Here is a 19,175-nt window from a genome sequence, read left to right as displayed (position 1 = left end):
ACTATACACAATAGCCAAGACATGGAAACAACCGAAATGCCCATCGGTAGATGACTGGATTAAGAAACTGCAGTACATTTATACAATGGAGTATTATGCAGCCATAAACAAGAAAGAAATCTTACCATTTGCAACAACATGGATGGACCTAGAGAACACTATGTTAAGTGAAATAAGTCAGAAAGAGAAAGACAAATACCATATGATCTCACTTATATGCGGAATCTAAAGAAAAGAATAAGTGAATGAACTAATCAGAGACAGTTTTGGAAACATGGAGGAAAAACTGAGGGTTGCTGGTTTAGAAAATAGTCGGTAACCACAAGATGGCCACGGGGTTTTGAAAATTAATTTGGTGAATGTACAGAGGGATAGTGGATGGGGGGAGGGGGGTTCACACAGTGTGAGGTATATAAATGATAAACGTCTAAGTTTTGCTTTGTCTTGTGCACCTGAAACTAATAAAAAAGAAAAGAAAATCTTAAAACCAGACCAAAGGAAAAAAAAAGAATTGATTGTTTTATATAAAATATAATTTTTTATATCAGGGGGAAAAAATGGATTGCGGGCTGCAGTTGGCCCGTGGGCCGCAGTTTGGACACCCCTGGACTAGAGAGTGACTGCTAATGGGTTTCTTTTTGGAGTGCTGAAAATGTTTTGGAAATAGATAATGGTGATCATTGTACAATTCAATATACTAAATCCCACTAAATCTTATACACCTTAAGAGGGCAAATTTTATAGTATGTGAATTATACTCAATAAAGGTATTTTTTTTTTTTTTTTGCTTTTTTTAAAATATATTTTTTATCTTCTATTTTTTAAGAATATCTATGTCAACATATGTCATAAGATGAGACCAGCATTCCAGGATGGGTCTCCATTTTACTAATAATTCTTACTCATAGTCTTACTTCCTTTTAACCTAGCCGTATTTCTTCCTGGCATGGGCCTAAATTGCTTGTGACCACCTGTACGACAGAATCTCTGTAACTCAGCCAAATGTTTCTCCACAAGGTCTCAGCTCCAGGTTTTCTTGAAAGCATACTAAAAGGTGTTAATGGTGTAAAGGGAACGCAGGGCCTCTTCTGGTCTTTTCTCTCCACAAAAACTATGACTCAGTTCTGTACTAGACAGAATCCTGTGTCTAATAGTCAGACTCTCATCCAGGAACCTCTGGATGCCCCCCAAACAACTGTCTGCTCCACCTGGCAGAAGCCCAAACTATTTGTCTTCATTCATTCATCACTTCATGCAGGGCCATGCTAGAGAGACATGTGGCCCTCTGCCAACACAATGCAGAGAAGAGCCTTACTGTACACTGTCTATAGTGGGTGGGTAGGGGTGGAGGGCCAACAGGAGGGCGAGTTCCACAGAAGAGGTGGGGAGAAATCCTTGTCACTTTGAGCCCATTAGTCTAAGAAGGAGGGACAGACAAAGTGAAGGAGTGGGAAAATATGCCATATTTCCTTTTGCTGGCGGGAGGGGAGCCTTGGTGACTAGAGATCCTTTGGCTGGGCCCAATAACTCAGCCAAACTCACGACCCAAATATAGTTACTCACCAAATGTCTTTGATAATATTAGAATGACTCCAGGAGTTACTGCCCTCTCCTTGGACCCATGAAGACTATGGAATTGGCACCTGGAGAATGGGTCATGTACTAGTTACCTAACGGATAAACTTGTACTTCTACCTTTCATCCCAGACTGACCTTCATTGAAACAGACACGTGGTATTTTGGGCTCCTTGGTTAACCACCGTTGGATAATAGCCCCCACTCCATGTCACTCCCATTCCTAACTTCTGTAATTAGACACATGTACCTGTGCAGTCAGACCAAGCATTGCTCCAGAATTTATGTGTAGGGGGATTGGGTCAAACTCTAAAAGGACATTTCTACATGATAAGAACCTTGGCCTGGGAGTCTGGGGAATTGAGTTAATGTCTTGTCTGTGCTACTGTATGGTAATATGACTTTGGTAACATGATTTTTTTTGTCTGGGCCTCAATTTCCCTCTCACTATAAAATAAAGCACAGCAAGGCAATCTCAAAGGTTTCTTCCAAGTATAAAGTTCTTTGCATCTGAGAAAAAAAATGTAGTAGGAAACATGAATATGAAATATTAAGAACCACTTTCCCAAAGCCAGTTGTGATTCTCCATTATGGAAGGTGTTTTGGAAATGGGGAGACGATCATTTTTTTCTGGGTCTATTTCCATTGGAATGGAATCAGTGACTGCTCAGATTAATTTACAAATTTGTCACAAAACAAATTTCTGGATTGTATAAGTAACACCCTTGATTATCATAATTGGGGACAGTAGTGCTTGTTTTTTTTTAATTAAAGTTTTTTGAGGTGACAAGTGTTAGTAAAGTTACACAGCTTTTGAGGGTTGGTAGTGCTTGTGTGAAGATCATTGAGTAGGTGAGGGGTCAAGGAGGAAGGGATGACTCTATACTCCAACCCCCAAGAAAGAGCCCATTTATGGCCTATCAGCTCCTTTCCCCAAGACTTATTTCAAAAAGGAGGATGACAATGAAGGGTTCAGGGCCTTCCAGATGGCAACAGGGTCACATAGCACAGAATTGGGGTCAATGACACATTTCATCAATTTCATATTTGGGCCCCAAGCTGGCCTTGAGAGAGACCTTGGTAGTTTCAATGTCCTTGCAGTTTCTCTCTCTCTCTCTCTCTCTCTCTCTCTCTCTCTCTCTCTCTCTCTCTTTCTCTTTCTCTTTCTTTCTTTCCTCTCTTTCTCTCTCTCTCTCTAATGGCAAGTAGAAGTTAACCTCAACTTCTCTGCTCCCTAATCCAATTGTCCAGCATTGGAGAGAAAACACTAAGAAAACCAAGCTTCATGCCCTGCTCTATCCCATGAAGAGCAGGACTGTGGTAGTCCGTGGAAAACTGCTTCCTGGTCAGAGCAGACCCACTTGCTTTCATGTCCTTCTGTGCTGCTTTCCCACCTCTGGTCTGACTGGCATTTGTTCATAGGGATCAAATCACCTATTCCTAGCAGGCTCTTGGCCTGTGACCTGGAGGAGAGGAGCAAGGGTAGAACTTCCCGTACTGATCTTGAGAAGGAGGTCCCTGACACCTGTTTTCCAAGCAGCCTGGTTGCCTGAAATTATTTGGAGCTACTAGGATGGAATCCTCAGGCCCTATTGTCATGCGGGAGACCCTGCTCGCTGCGCCATTTGTCATGCGGGAGACCCTGCTCGCTGCGCCATTTGTCATGCGGGGTCTCTGCTCCTGCTCCCCATACAAGAACGCAGAATATGGTGAGGCCAAAAAGGAACACCCACAGAGCCATAGGTAGGGGAGTCATACCACTATATTCTCTCTGGCGGCACTATACTCTCACTGGAGGCTGGATCCACACCGTCCGCAAACCACCATCCACGCTTGCCAGCCCAGCCGCCATCTTCTTGCTAGCCCCCATTTTTCTCTCCTTCTCTCTCCTTCTCTCTAGCGTAGCCACAGCAGTTATATTAGTGGCCAATGGCTCACTGGTTACAGCTGACGGCCAACTAGCCACAGCTGATGGCCATGCAATCACAGTTGGCCATTTACTACCTGAGACAGCACCTGTCTATGTGAGGCCGAGAGCCTGGAAACTGCTTTCTGGGGCTCTGCCCCCACACTCCACCCCTACAGGCTCTCGCCTCACAATCTACGTGACAAGCGTCTTCCGCAAGGGGCCCTGTGCGAGGAGCCTGGGGGTGAATGCAATATCCTGGACATAGCCAGGCTCTCTGGGCACAGCCAGGGTTTCTCAGGGCACCACCAGTGCTTCTGGGCACGGCCAGACTTCCTGGACTTCTTAGGGTGCCACCTGTCTTCCCAGACACAGCCAGGGTTTCTCAGGGCACCACCAGTGCTTCTGGGCACGGCCAGACTTCCTGGACTTCTTAGGGTACCACTAGTTTCCCCGGGCACAGCTAGGATTTCTCAGGGCACTGCCACTCTCTCTGGGAACAGCCCGACTTCCTGGGCACAGCCAGGGCTCTCAGGGCACTGCCACTCTCTGTGGGCACAGCCACACTTCCTGGACACAGCCAGGGCTTCTCAGGGCACTGCCACTCTCTCTGGGCCTCTCGGGGTACCCTGCTGGAACAACAGCGACTCACAATCAAGGTGCTTACATATTCTCAATGGCAGCCAGTCAAGAGACAAAAGCAAATATCCCCCAGTTCCACTAACAACAGTTCCCAAACAAACAGTCAAGTGGTCCATTAAATTAGGGATGGAAGGCAATTCCCCATAGTCCATAGTCATTCACCAGGGCTGTCCTGGGAGTGAGGGACGACCATGACCTCACCCTATCTCCCACAGAGGACTCAGCAAGCGTTACCTCCTGGGACTATAAGTCCTGCATCCGGGCTGCCTGAGCAGGAACTTCCCAGCCCACAGGGCCACAACGACCTTCGCTTTCTCCGGCCTGTGCTGGTTGGGGAACCGTCCACATCTTTCCACTTCTCCACGGGGCTCCATCTCTGCAGCAGCTGCATAGCTTTTCCTGTGTTGGTGGGAGAACCGTCCACGTCCTCCCACCCCTCTACAGCGGTCCAGCTCTCCGGCAACTGCTCCTCCTGGTCTTCCTCAAACTGAGTGTTCATACACACAAACTGCTCCACCGTCCTTTGGAGAGCTTTGGCCGGCACCATACCCTGCTCGCTGCGCCATTTGTCATGCGGGAGACCCTGCTCGCTGCGCCATTTGTCATGCGGGGTCTCTGCTCCCGCTCCCCACACAAGAACGCAGAATATGGTGAGGCCAAAAAGGAACACCCACGGAGCCATAGGTAGGGGAGTCATACCACTATACTCCCTCTGGCGGCACTATACTCTCACTGGAGGCTGGATCCACACCGTCCGCAAACCGCCATCCACGCTTGCCAGCCCAGCCGCCATCTTCTTGCTAGCCCCCATTTTTCTCTCCTTCTCTCTCCTTCTCTCTAGCGTAGCCACAGCAGTTATATTAGTGGCCAATGGCTCACTGGTTACAGCTGACGGCCAACTAGCCACAGCTGATGGCCATGCAATCACAGTTGGCCATTTACTACCTGAGCCAGCACCTGTCTATGTGAGGCCAAAAGCATGGAAACTGCTTTCTGGGGCTCTGCCCCCACACCTATGTACTGAGAAAAGGCTGCAAAAAGGGTTTTCACCTGCCTAGTTCTGTGGGAACCATAGCTTCCTGAGGCCTTGGCCTTAGGTTTCTGTCCCTAAACTCACCAGACCTCATTTCTTCAGAAACTTGGAGATAGGTTCAAAGCCTGTCACTTTACTCTTCTCATACTCTCAGTCACATCCCAGATGCTCTAGCTTTAACAGTCATTCAGCTGCCACATAGGTCTCAGACACCCTCCTGCCTACACTATCACACTATTTTCCTGTTTCCCTGCCTCTTTCCACCCTGCCCTCTATTTCAGTCTAATATCCACACTGCAGCCAGAGGGATCCTTTCAAAACACAAGACACATCTTATTACTCCTATGTGCAAATCCTTCAATGGCTTCCTCTGTCACTCAGAGTAAAGCCTTACAAAGGCCTGCGAGGCCTTTCAAGCTCAGTGCTTCTCAACCCAGCTGCACATTAAATCACCTGGGAAGTTTAAAAAAAGTTCAGATTCTCCTCCCTCTCCACACCCTAAGCAGAATCACTCTCTACCCATGGGATCTGAACCTTGGAATTATTGTTAAAGCTCCCCAGGTAATTTTAATGCGCACCCAAAATGGAAAACCTCTGCGCGGATTTGGTCTCAAATACTTCTCTGACCTCCTCATTTATCACCTGGCCCCTTGTTCACTCTGCTCTAGCCACACTGGCCTCCTTTCTGTTCCTCAAGAAACCAAGTATATTCTCAACTCAGGGTGTCATGCAGGGCGGCCTGCGGTGTCTCTGCTCCCGCTCCCCATACAAGAATGCAGGATATGGTGAGGCCAAAAAGGAACACCCACGGAGCCATAGGTAGGGGAGTCATACCACTACGGTCTCACTGGAGGCTGGGTTCACTGGACGTGCGACCTGCTGTCCATTTTGTCTGCAACCCACCGACGACTCTTTCACTCTCTTTCACTCTCCTCCACTCTCCTCTCTTCTCTCTCTTTTCTAGCGTAGCCACAGCAGTTATATTAGTGGCCAATGGCTCACTGGTTACAGCTGACGGCCAACTAGCCACAGCTGATGGCCATGCAATCACAGTTGATGGCCATGCAATCACAGTTGATGGCCATTTACTACCTGAGCCAGCACCTGTCTATGCGAGGCTGAGAGCCTGGAAACTACTTTCTGGGGCTCTGCCCCCACACAGGGCTTGTGCGGTGACTATTCCTTTTCTGTTTGGAGCGCTTATCCGTCTCTCCACTTGGCTTATATTGCCCTTCCTTCGAGTCTTTGCTAAAATGTCACCAAGTCACAGCAGCTGCATCTGACTGCCTTACAGTCCCTACAGATGTTGAAGATGCCTAGCATAAAGTTTGAAAATTAGAGAATTGTGCTAATATCTCTCCTAGTTCTATTATCTTAGGAACTGCCACAAACTGTTTCCTGCTCTCAAGTTTTTCTCCTTTGATCTTCTTCTAATCACTATTGCTTCTGCTCCTGTCTCCAAATAGCACCTTTTTCTTCTCTGTGCCTGAAGTCACCACCTGGTAATTACAGTAGCATATCAAAGGTCCATGATACACTTAAACACCTCTCATTCAAACAGAAGTCAGGGGGAGGACTCAATCTGAGTCTTACTGAGTGTCAGGCACCCATGCTAAACACTTCACATACATTATCTCATTTTCTGATCACATAACGTGGGGTATAAACTAGAAAGGGAAGAGAGGTTATTTCTTCACACTCATTCCCTTAATCCCACCTCCAAAGATCCTAGGGGATGGTTAGAGCTTCTAACGGGAAAGGACACCCTAGAAGAGGTGGTGCTTCAGACCTCGAGCTTGGTTTATTGCCTTTTGAGGAAGAGATAGTCTGAGGTTACTCATTAACTATTAACTAACAGACTATGTCCAGGTGCCTCCATAGCTTAATCTAAATAATTGAACCTTAGTCCTCAATTGTAGGAACATCTAAGCTTGTGAATTTGCCTATTGCCAACTGCATAAAGGCTGGGCCCTCATCTTAATAGGATTTTGCACAAGGCCTGATACCCAGCCACTGTTTAATGAAACGATTACCATAACTATAACAATCTTAGTACTGATACTGTACTAACAGCTTGAGGAGCTGCCCAGGAAGAATGCTGTGGCTGTCTTTCATATCCCAGTGAGTAAATGCATGTAAGTCTTGGATTTCCTATTTGTATGCTTAACTGTGTCTCTGGAGCCTCTCAGGGAAGACTGAAGACAGAGCATAAGGAATTGAAGCTTTGTTGCTATATGCTAATGTGCAGTTTTGGAGTTAGCAGAAACACCATTTCCATCTCTCTCCTGTCATAGTTCCCCAGAACACTGTGGATAAGACTTCTTCAGATTCCCCAAGTTCAGGCAGATACTAATTGGGGTTTATTTGGTGATAGGTGGATGGCTAGAGCAGCTGCTGAGACAGGAAATTTCCTTATCCATGACTTCTCTGCCACTGAAGTGTTTGGTAGAGAGAGGACTGTAGAAGACATTTGAAAATTTTAGAAAAACTTATTAGGTAAAGGAAGGAGGCAAAAGTGAAGCCATATAAAAGACACAAATAGACATTTCATTGAAGGGAATATATAGATGGCCAATAAGCACTTGAAAAGATGATCAACATCATTAGGCATACAGAAATGCAAATTAAAACCACCATGAGATATCACCACACATTTATCAGAATGTGTATCAAAATATAAGAAATCAAACATTGAAACAGAAATAAAAAAATTGCAATAACACCAAATGCTAGTAAGGATGCGAAGAAACTGGATCACTTGTACGGTACTGGTGGGAGTAAAAATGGTACAAACACTCTGAAAAACAATTTGACAGTTTCTTAAAAAAGAAACCATGTAATTACTGTGTTTCCCCAAAAATAAGACCTAACTGTAAAATAAGCCCTAACATGATTTTTCAGGATGACATCCCCTGAACATAAGCCCTAATGCGTCTTTTGGAACAAAAATTAATATAAGACCCAGTCTTATTTGGGGGGAAACACGGTACCATGATCTAGCTATTGCACTCCTGGGAATTTATTCTAGAGAAAAGAACTTACGTTCACACAAACATTTGTACATGAATGTTGACAGCAGCTTTATTTGTAATAGCTAAAACCCAGAAATAGCTCAGATAATCTTTAACAAGTGAGTACTTAAACTAGCAGTGGTACATCCCTATGATGGAATACAACTCAGCAACAAAAATAAACAAACTATTGATATACAAAGCAACATGGTTGAATCTAAAGGGAATTATTACTGAGTGAATAAAAAGCAAGCCCAAAGGTACAATAGTGTATGATTCTTGCCACTTACAATAGTGTAATGTTCTTGAAATGACAAAATTATAGAGATTAGCCATTTCCAGTGGTTAGGGAGGGGAATGGTCTGGTGGTTACTGTGGCTGTAAAGGGTTGTAAGAGGGGTACTTTCTATGGAACATTTCTATAGCTTACTTGTGGTGGTGATTACAGAAATCTACACATGTGATAAAATTGAATAGAACTTAACACACACACACACACACACACACACACACACTTGAGTGTATATAAAACTAACAAAATCTGAATAAGGTCGATGAATTGTGACAGTATAATTATCCTGGTTGTGATACTGTACTATAGTTATACAAGATGTTACCATTGGGGAAACTAGGTAAAGGACACACAGGATCTCTCTGCATTATTTCTTACAACTGCATGTGAATCTACAATTACCACATATGTGGGGGGTTTTTTAATAAGAAGGTTGTCACAGCCAGTGTAACATATATCCTTTGTCAAGAACTTAGAGAGAATCAAATTAGTTACAAAATAAGTAGATAGTCAAGGAATAAGTTTTTCAAAAGAGCACTTACTCTGTAACACACTGTACATCAAGTTAAAAAAAGAAGATAAGTTTGATATAGACTGTCAACCAAAATACAGATTTGTACAAGATCTTAGAGAAGTAAATAAATTAGCAATTCCTTTTAAAAATACAAAGCCATGGTTTTATTCCCTTTTGACCACTTGAGAAGGTAGCTGCTGTCACCATTGACTGTCCAAGGTCTTTTATCCTTTATTATAAGTGCCCCTTTAAAAGCATACTTTGTCCTGAATGCTGTGAGCTCCACCCAAGACTGCTTAAAAGCAAACCAATTTAAATTAACCCAGAGGCCAATCTGTAGAAAAGACCTAGTCATCTAGTTGTGAGTCCACAGTCAAGCCAGCATAGTACTGAATGATGATGTTGACTCTTGCCATCCACTAGCTAATCCCCATTCCCCATGTCTAGTTTCCTGTGCTGAACTTTAACCTGTGCGCACACACAGGTGTGTGTGTGTGTGTGTGTGTGTGTGTGTGTGTGTGTGTGTGTTTTGGGGGGAGAGTGGACTAGGAACAGCTGCTATATTTTGCTGCCTCCTGGTTTTCCTGCTTACAAATCTGTTGATTAGCAGCATACTGACAAGTTCATCTATTACAATGAAACCTAGGACTACAAAGAAGCAAACTTCTCTGCCTAGTACCCCAACTGGGGGAATCACTGAATCTACAATAGGGGAAAAATAAATAAAATATTGCTTTCTTAATCACCCAGTAAATAGATAGGGGAGGGTAAGAATAGGAGGGGGTAGTTTACTGGCTCTTGGGCAGAAAAAAATGACCTAATTTCCTGTTTGGATTCTTCTGATGCACCCAACAGTAGCTGAGCACCATGTCTTGGCATGAGGCCCAGGCTCTGTGACTCTGGGTTGTGCCCACACCCTGGCTGAGGCGGTTCCTTTTCTCACAACTCTGGGGGTGAGTCACACACCAAAACAAATAAACATTTCCTCATATGAAGTAAGCCTGTAATCCAGTGTTGGGATCCCAGTAAACTGGCTCTCACTTGTAGGGTTTTCTGCAAGGTGGTCACTCCCTTCTGAACTAATCACAGAGGCCTAATATTAGCCAATCAATTAGCCTAGATATTTGATTACCCATACCAAGGGATTTATCCATGGTTCCCTTCTCCCCTCATTCTAGAATCCTGATTGGCTAAGAAGAACACAAACAGTTCTCCTGAAGCAGGACCTCTTCTGATTGGCTAACGTTCCTTTGCTGCATTTCACAATCATAACCTTCAGTTCTGGAAGAAGTATATCCCAAGTCAGCATAACTATCCGTCTCAGTGTGCAAGCCTCTTGGAAGTGTGGAAAGCAGAGATTGCTATTAACCATGAAATGGTAAAAGGTATACCTTGAAGGAAATAAAATGTTACTGGATAGAGCTAGGATGTTACATTATTATACCCGTTTGTTTGATCCACAACCAAAATATCACCCAGGAAAACCATTATCTCTCCTGCTTCCAGAAGGGCCATGCCTTGTGCAAAGAAATACTAAAGATGTTTGGTAGGGGGCATTACTTCAATTATGAAATGAAAATATATAGGTTCAACAGAGTTAATGAAAAAGAAGAAAGAAGTCTTCCCTCTCTTGGGCTCTCTTTAGTCTTGTGTGGGGACTGTTAGTGAAGGTTGAGGCTGTAAGAGGAAAGGGAAGTTGAGGTATATCCATTACTACTGTTGCTCCTGGACGAAGGGGATGTGGGGGTTGTCTCACTTCCTCCCCATCTGCTTCCAGCAGAGTGGAAGTACATTAGAAGTATGCAGAGGCTTCACCTGCTATGGAAACCAGCTGGGCTCTCTTGGGGCGTTTCTGGCTCATAGGGCTCTCAGAGGTCCAATATGTTGTTCAACTCCGAGGGGTACCATTTGTATTGAAGTCTAGGTGACTGGAACTCCCTGGAGCTGCACAGTCTGTACAACCCTATACAGTGCTCAAACTCTGTTAGGGGACTCTTAACTACAACTGAGAGAGGGGGGAAGATAGGGGTGATCACTAGCTACTGATTATATGTATCCCAAGAGCCAGATAATACAAAAATAATGTCAAGAACAACAGTTGGGCTTCTAGCTAGACATCATTAAACACTTCCTGACTCTGAGGCACAAGGAGATGTGGTCAAGAAATGCTGTAGAATAGTCTTTTGAAGAGAGTTAAGGAGAGAATGAAAGATTCTCCAGCTGAATTAAATACAGTCCTGCCTATAGGCAAGGGACAGACATGAGACCCTGAGGGGCCTGGCTAGTTTCCAGGAATTGCTCATTTCATTTTTCCTTTCTCTCTTTCTCTCTTTCTCCCTTTCTTCCTCTCTCTCTCTCTCTCTCTCTCTCTCTCTCTCTCTCTCTCTCTCTCTCTCTCTCTCTCTCTCTCTCTCCCCCCTTCTTTCTGTCTTCCTTTCTTTCCTTCATTTCAAACTATACTACAAAGCTATAGAAACCATAACAGTATGGTTTGGCAGAAAAAAAAAGAAAAAAAAATGGAACAGAATTGAGAGCCCAGAAATAAACCCACACATATATGGATAACTAATTTATGATGAAGGAGAAAATTTCTTAAGGAGAAAAACACCTATATAATAAACCAAGATCCAAGGGGGGAAAAAAGAAAGTCTAAATGCTAACACGCAGATCAAAACATCTAAGGCTGGCAAAAAAAAATAAAAAAAAATCAAAGTAATAAACAGGCCAGACTGGGGACAAATGTACGGAAACAGTGAAGAAATTATCTTTCTGATGCTCTAGCCCCGTCACTTATAAGACTGCTTTATAGAAATGTATTGCCATTAGAGAAACTTAGCTACCTAACAGTAAGCACACACACACACACACACACACACACACACACACACACACACACACTTCAAAAAAGCATTAACCCCCCAAAACATCTTATTTAGTGAGACACTGATTTCTATTCATTTTCCCCACAGTACAAAAAGACCTGTTTTATATTGACTGTCGACACATTTTCTTACAATTAAGATAATTAGGAATCCTGAGGTTTGATTCTTCTGAGTAATAGCATAAAAGAGACACCGGGCATGAGTGGAAAAGAGAATAATATAAGGATAACAAAATATTACTCTAATTGAAGAGAGCGTATATGTTATATATGATACACACACACACACACACACGAGGTCAGACAATTAAGTTTGAGAACTCATCCTAGAAAAAGTGTTACATACCTCATTGCTGAATATCACTATGGTCACCTATGAAGTACGCCCCTTGGGAAGCTATGCATTGATGCCATCGCCTAGTCTACCCTTCAAAGCAGTTTTGGAACTCTTTTTCTGGAATGGCCATCAGAGCTGTCGTCATATTAACCTTGATGTCCTGAATGTCATCAACATGTCTTCCTTTCAATATTTCCTTTATCTTCGGGTAAAGAAAGAAGTCATTGGGGGCCAGATCAGGTGAGTAGGGAGGGTGTTCCAATACGATTATTTGTTTACTGGCTAAAGACTCCCTCACAGCCAGTGCTGTGTGAGATGGTGCATTGTCGTGATGCAAGAGCCATGAATTGTTGGCAAAAAGTTCAGGTCATCTAACTTTTTCATGCAGCCTTTTCAGCATTTCCAAAGAGTAAACTTGGTTAACTGTTTGTCCAGTTGGTACAAATTCATAATGAATAATCCTTCTGATATCAAAAAAAAAGGTTAGCAACTTCATTGCAACAAGTTTGTGAACTTAATTGTTTGACCTTTGTATATGCATATATAGTGATCTAATCAAGTATAAAAGTTATAATTAGGAAGAGAATACAGAAACATTCTGATTTTTCAGTTTGACCTTGAATAAGTCCCTTTTCTTCTCTATGCCTTGGCTTCTTCACCTCTAAAATGAAGGAGTTGGATTCTACAGTTTCAGAGAACCTTGCCAATCCTGCTTCCTTCTGGCATTGTGATTGAGGGTGTTTTGCATTGTGCTAATAATATTGCTATTGACCCCTGAGGTCTTGCTCAGAGCATGCACAGTCAGCTCAGGGCTCTCTGATAAAAGTAAATAGGAGAAAAAGAACCACAAAACAAGAACAGGTCTGTATAATTCAAAATTAGTGATTACAGGGACTCAATGCTCTGGGCCCCTGGGTTGCCTCTCCTCCCCTCTCCGGCACTCCCTGTCCCTCTTCTATTCCCATACTCACTCAGTGTCCATGTACACACACACACACACACACACACACACACACACACACGCAGAGAGAGAGAGAGAGTGAGAGAGGTTTTCCTACCATTGGACTGCTGAGCTATTTAGACTAGTATCTCTCAGAGCCAATCAGGGAAATTAAAAAGCAGCACCCACTCTGCACCATCCCTGTTGTCTCAGTGGATTTATTTGCCTAAGGAGGTTGCAGGCGATGGTAGCAAAGGAAAATTGACTTTTTGTATTTCAATGATCCATATGTTTGGAGAAATTGATGTGTGAGGATTTCAATGATCCAATTTTAAATGAAAATGATAAGTGGGGATTTCTACGATCTGGTTTTTATCTGAAATTGATAGGCAGAATTTCAATGACCTGGGTTTCAAGTCGAATTGATGAATGGGGATTTTAATGTTCCAGATAGCAGATAAAATTAGTGTGCAAAGATTTCTATAACAGAGGAGTTGCCTATGTCCCATGGGCACAAATAAATAAAAGTATGTTGAATGGGATTGAGTGTGTGCTCTATGTGGTAGTCAGACGTGGGCTCAGGCTGATATCAAGGTTGAGTCATTGCTTCATGATAATTTTTGTTTTCAGTCAAGTCAACAAGCATTCAGCAGGGCCCTACAATGTTTAGTATGGGGTAGTAGAAACCACAACAAACTGAGTGTCAGGAGAAATCGGTTTGAATCTCTGCTCTGCTGAGTGACCTTGGGAAAGTCACTTTTACTCTCTGAGACTTAATATCCTTTTCCACAAAATTAATATGACATTTTTGTTCTGTCACATTCACAGGATTTTCTTGAGGTATAAATAAAACGATAGAGGACAAAATGCTCTATAGAGTATAAAATATTATATTGTTATGTAGCACCCAGCCATGTAAGCAATATAAACTACCTGACCTTGAAAAGTTTACAGTCTAGTAGAGGATATAAGACATATAAGTGAAACTGAATAATATACCAAGATAGTGAATAATCAAGTCCAAATTTATATTCTACAGACTAAGTGTTATAGAAATTCAGAAATGTGGAAGATGGATCTTAGGGCAGAAGAGATCAGAGAAGGTTCACTGGAGGAAAACATATAGAAAAATCCCTTTTTACTTATTTTGTATATTTGGTTTCTGGGTCAGAATTTTTTTGAACATAGGATGGCACTGCTGTAAAAAATGCAAACCACTGATCTGGTCCAATATTTATTTCATTTCACAGATGGAAAAGCTAAGACCTAATGCTTGAGCCATGGAAGGGAAATGATATTTCTTTTTTTTTTATTATTAAATTTATTGGGGTGACAATTGTTAGTAAAATTACATAGATTTCAGGTGTACAATTCTGTATTACATCATCTATAAATCCCATTGTGTGTTCATCACCCAGAATCAGTTCTCCTTCCATCAGAATATATTCGATCCCCCTTACCCTCATCTCCCACCCCCCACCCCCCACCCCCCTTACCCTCTGGCAACCACCAAACCATGGATGGATCTTGAGAGTGTAATGCTGAGCGAAATGATATTTCTTGAATTCTTATGCCTTAGTGGAGTGGTCCAGTCCAAGGTTCAGTGACTTTCCTATTCCTGCCAGTGTCCACTTCTAAGAGTCAGTACTAGAACCCAGGCCATCTTTTTGACAGCTCCCTGTGCTTTTGATGGCAGGCTGCTTCTCACAGGAAAACAGCTCAGCTATGGGTTCTGGAAAGCAGAAATTTTCATTATTAGGAAGATTTAATCTCACAGTATGGGCTAGAGGGACTGGAGACAGAAAAAAAATATGGAATGTTGTTTCAGTAACCCAGGTTAGAGAGTATAAGAGCCTGGATCAGGGAACCAGAAATGAAAAAAATAAAGGACTCTGAGACACCAAATGACTTGATAGGATACATCAACGTATTCTAGAAGATAGAGAAATGGAAAGGTATGGAACAAGAATAGGATGGGGAATAAACAAGGATACCCTTAACAAAGGCATAGTGGAACTGGCTTCTGTAAAATGAGGCAAGGAAAGGTAGAGGTACACCATTTTACTTATTTATTTTTTATTTTTTTGAGGGACACAATTTTAAATAGGTGTGTTTACAATGATGGTAGGGTGTACAAGTACACATGGCCTCCAGGCAATCGTGGACAGGAGTTTGAAATGTAGATTGGGGAGGGAGACAAATATATACTAGACAACAAATTTCCTGAACTAGTCGAAAGGTCAAAGACTTGAACATCCACATGGATAGAGGAATATATCTATCTATCTATCTATCTATCTATCTATCTATCTATCTATCTATATACACACACATACACACACACACACAACATATATGTAAAGAGGGTCCAATGAAGGAAGGAAAAAAAAGCAGGTATCCATATATTACTGTTTGCAAACTATAATCACGTATATTATCTCACTGAAATCTCATAATAGCTCTTGAAATTTCCATTCATTCCTTCATTCACATGTTTAATCAATACATATTTATTGAGTACCTATTATGTGCCAGTTACTGTGGATGCAACAAGAAAAAATATACTCTACTGGGGAGAGACAGACAATAAACAAGTGAGAAAATATTTGTCAGGTGAGGATAAGTACTATGAAGCAAAATAAACCAGAGTAAGGGGATTGAGAGCAATAAGGTGTGCTATATGAGGTCACAGAGGGCCTTTCTGAAAAAGTGACATTTAAGTAGCAGCCTGAAGGAAGTGAAGGAATATGTCATTCAATATCTGAGAACAGAGAATTCCATGGAAAGGGATCAATAGGTTCAAAGGCCACAAAGCAGAAGGGTATCTGTGTATTCAAAGAAGCAAGGAAGCAAGTTTGCATAGAGTGGAGTGAGCAAGAGGTAAAGAGTAGGAGATGAAGTCAGATCATGTAGAGTCTCCATAGCTCATTTTCAAGCTTCTGAAATTATTCTGTGTTGGCTGGAAAACCCTTTGGAGGTCAGAGGGTTTGAAATGGATTAAAAGTAAAGGCACTTATTGTTCCGGAAAAATGGCGGCGTGACATGAGCCTCTGTAAAGCGCCCCTGGAATTTACAACGAATCGAACAACAATAACTCCACAAAGGACTCCCTGCACAGCAGACAGGCAAGACGAAGAGGCCCACTACAGACTGAAATCACCTACAGGTGGGAGATTCGCGCGAGTGGAGGGAGGAGGAAAGGGAGAAGTGCGCGGAGACGGAGCCTCGCGGGCTCAGGACGCAGACCTAGCTCAGTGCTCCGAGCTCGCTGCTTCCCGAAACTACCGCAGCTGCGAGTGAGGGAACAACTCGGACTGCTAGGGCTCCGCTTGTGGCCCACAGGGCTGAGGGGACAGCATATACCATGGCTGAACCCAACGCTCACGGCAGAGACCTCGGAGTAAATACTGAGGGAAAAAGGCTGAAAACGGTGGTTTAAGCCCTCACTGCCGAGCAGAGAATGGAGCCTTAGGCACTGAGACTAGCCGCCCCCTCCCACCCCTCCCAGAGCTTGCCCCGCCCCACCTGCCCGGCGCTACAAGTGAAACAGTAGCAGTGTCAGATCAAAACAACACAAAATTTGCTGTTTTGAGAACTGTGGGCCGCAGACACAAATTCACAGTCCAAATAGTTCCGGCAAAGGGGAGGGAGCCCTGGAAGCAGGACTGGCTGTGGTGATGGTTGCCGCCATTGCTCTGGGCCACCTCTTACAACTTACCCCGCCCTTGACCCCACCTATCTGGGCGGATCCCTGCAGGAGTAAACAGTACTGCTGAAATATACGGGCTCTAAATCAGGAGCTGGAAGAGCTTTGGAACATCAAAAGCTCTCCGCATACCCACCGGGACACTGCGCCCTGTGACCTAGACGAACTATTAACAGAGGAGAAGCCCGTCTCCCAAGGAATCCCCCCATTGTATGAAAGGCAGGAATAGTGCAGAGAAAACATAGCACTACCGTGTGGGAGAAGAAAAATAAATTGCAGTTGGAGAAATAATAAGACATTCTACCAACAAGTACTGGAAAACAAAAGAAAGACCTCTTCCTATCAACCTGTTGCAGAAGTTACTCCTGTAGATGTCTAGGAAGAGAAATAGTAAACCAGTAATCGCCATGAATAACCAAGGCAACAAGATAGCTCAAAAAGAAAGTGAAAAATCTCCAGAAAAGGCACTTAAAGATACAGAAATATGTGACTTAAATGACAGAGAATTCAAGATTGCAGTTCTGAAAAAACTCAATGAGATACAAGAAAACACAGATAGGCAGTTAAATGAACTCAGAAACTCAATCAAAGAACAGCATGAGCATTTTACGAAAGAGATTGAAATTTTAAAAAAGAACCAAATAGAATTTCTGGAGATTAAGAACTCAATAGAAGAAATTAAGAATGAAATAACCAGCTTAGGTAGTAGAGTTGACCAGATGGAGGAAAGAATCAGTGACATCGAAGATAGAAACCTGGAAATGACACAGAGAGAAGAAGAAAGAGACTTGAGACTTAAAAGAAATCAAAGAACTCTACAAGAACTTTCTGACTCCATCAGAAAGAGCAATATAAGAATAATGGGCATACCAGAAGGAGAAGAAAGAGAGAAGGGAACAGAGAATATATTCAAACAAATTGTCGATGAGAACTTCCCAAATTTGTGGACAGAACTGGACCCTCGAATCCAAGAAGCAAATAGAACACCTAGTTACCTCAATCACAACAGGCCTTCTCCAAGGCACATTGTATTGAAGCTGTCTAAAATCAACGACAAAGAAAGAATCCTCCAGGCAGCCAGGGAAAAGAACGGTAACTTACAAAGGAAAGCCCATTAGATTATCATCAGATTTTTCAGCAGAAACTCTAAAACCCAGGAGGGAGTGGAACCAAATGTTCAAACTATTGAAAGAGAGAAATCATGAGCCAAGAATAATATATCCAGCAAAGATATCCTTTAAATATGAAGGAGGAATAAAGACCTTTCCAGACATACAGAAGCTGAGGGAATTTTCTAATACACGACCTGCACTACAAGAAATACTAAAGGAGGCTATTCGACCACCATCAACAGGGACCATTTGTGGCAACAAAAACTCAAAAAGGGGGAGAGTAAAGGCCTGAAACGGAATATGGGAATGGAGAAAGTAAGCGTGCTGAAGAAAATGGAATACTCTAAATATCAAACTTTCTTTCACATAAACTTAAGGGTAACCACTCAAAATAAATCCAGAATTGAAATATATACTGAAATAAAAGAAGAAACAGAGGGAAACATCATAGAATACCACCACACAGAAATAATAGACAACAAAAAAAAGACAAAGAAACAATGGAGACAAACCCTTACCAGAAAACTAAAGATAGAATGACAGGAAATCCTCACATATCAATAATCATCCTAAATGTAAATAGACTGAACTCACCAATAAAAAGGCACAGAGTAGCAGATTAGATAAAAAAACTAAACCCAACCATATGCTGTCTCCAAGAGACACATTTCAGCTACAAGGACAAGCATAGACTCAAAGTGAAAGGGTGGAAATTGACACTCCAAGCAAATGGTACCAAGAGAAAATCAGGTGTAGCCATAATGATATCAGATGAAACAGACTACAAGGTGAAAAAGATAACAAGAGATAAAGATGGACATTTCATAATGGTGAAGGGGACTGTACAACAAGAAGACATAACAGTCATCAATATTTATGCCCCGAATCAGGGAGCACCGAAATACACCAAGCAACTACTAACAGAACTAAAGGGAGAAATTGACCAAAACACAATTATACTAGGGGACTTAAATACATCATTGACAGCTATGGATAGATCATCCAAACAGAAAATAAATAACGAAATACTAGCCCTAAATGACACATTAGATGAAATGGACATAATTGACATTTAAAGAGCACTTCATCCTAAAACATCAGACTATACATTCTTTTCTAGTGTACACGGAACATTCTCAAGGATAGACCATATATTGGGACATAAAATCAGTCTCAACAAATTTAAGAAGATTGAAATCATACCATACATATTCTCTGATCACAAG

This window comes from Rhinolophus sinicus, chromosome 18, assembly GCF_057876585.1.
Source record: "Rhinolophus sinicus isolate RSI-liver-muscle chromosome 18, RSI-T2T, whole genome shotgun sequence".
NCBI classification, from domain to species: domain Eukaryota; kingdom Metazoa; phylum Chordata; class Mammalia; order Chiroptera; family Rhinolophidae; genus Rhinolophus; species Rhinolophus sinicus.
This window is presented reverse-complemented; position numbering follows the sequence as displayed.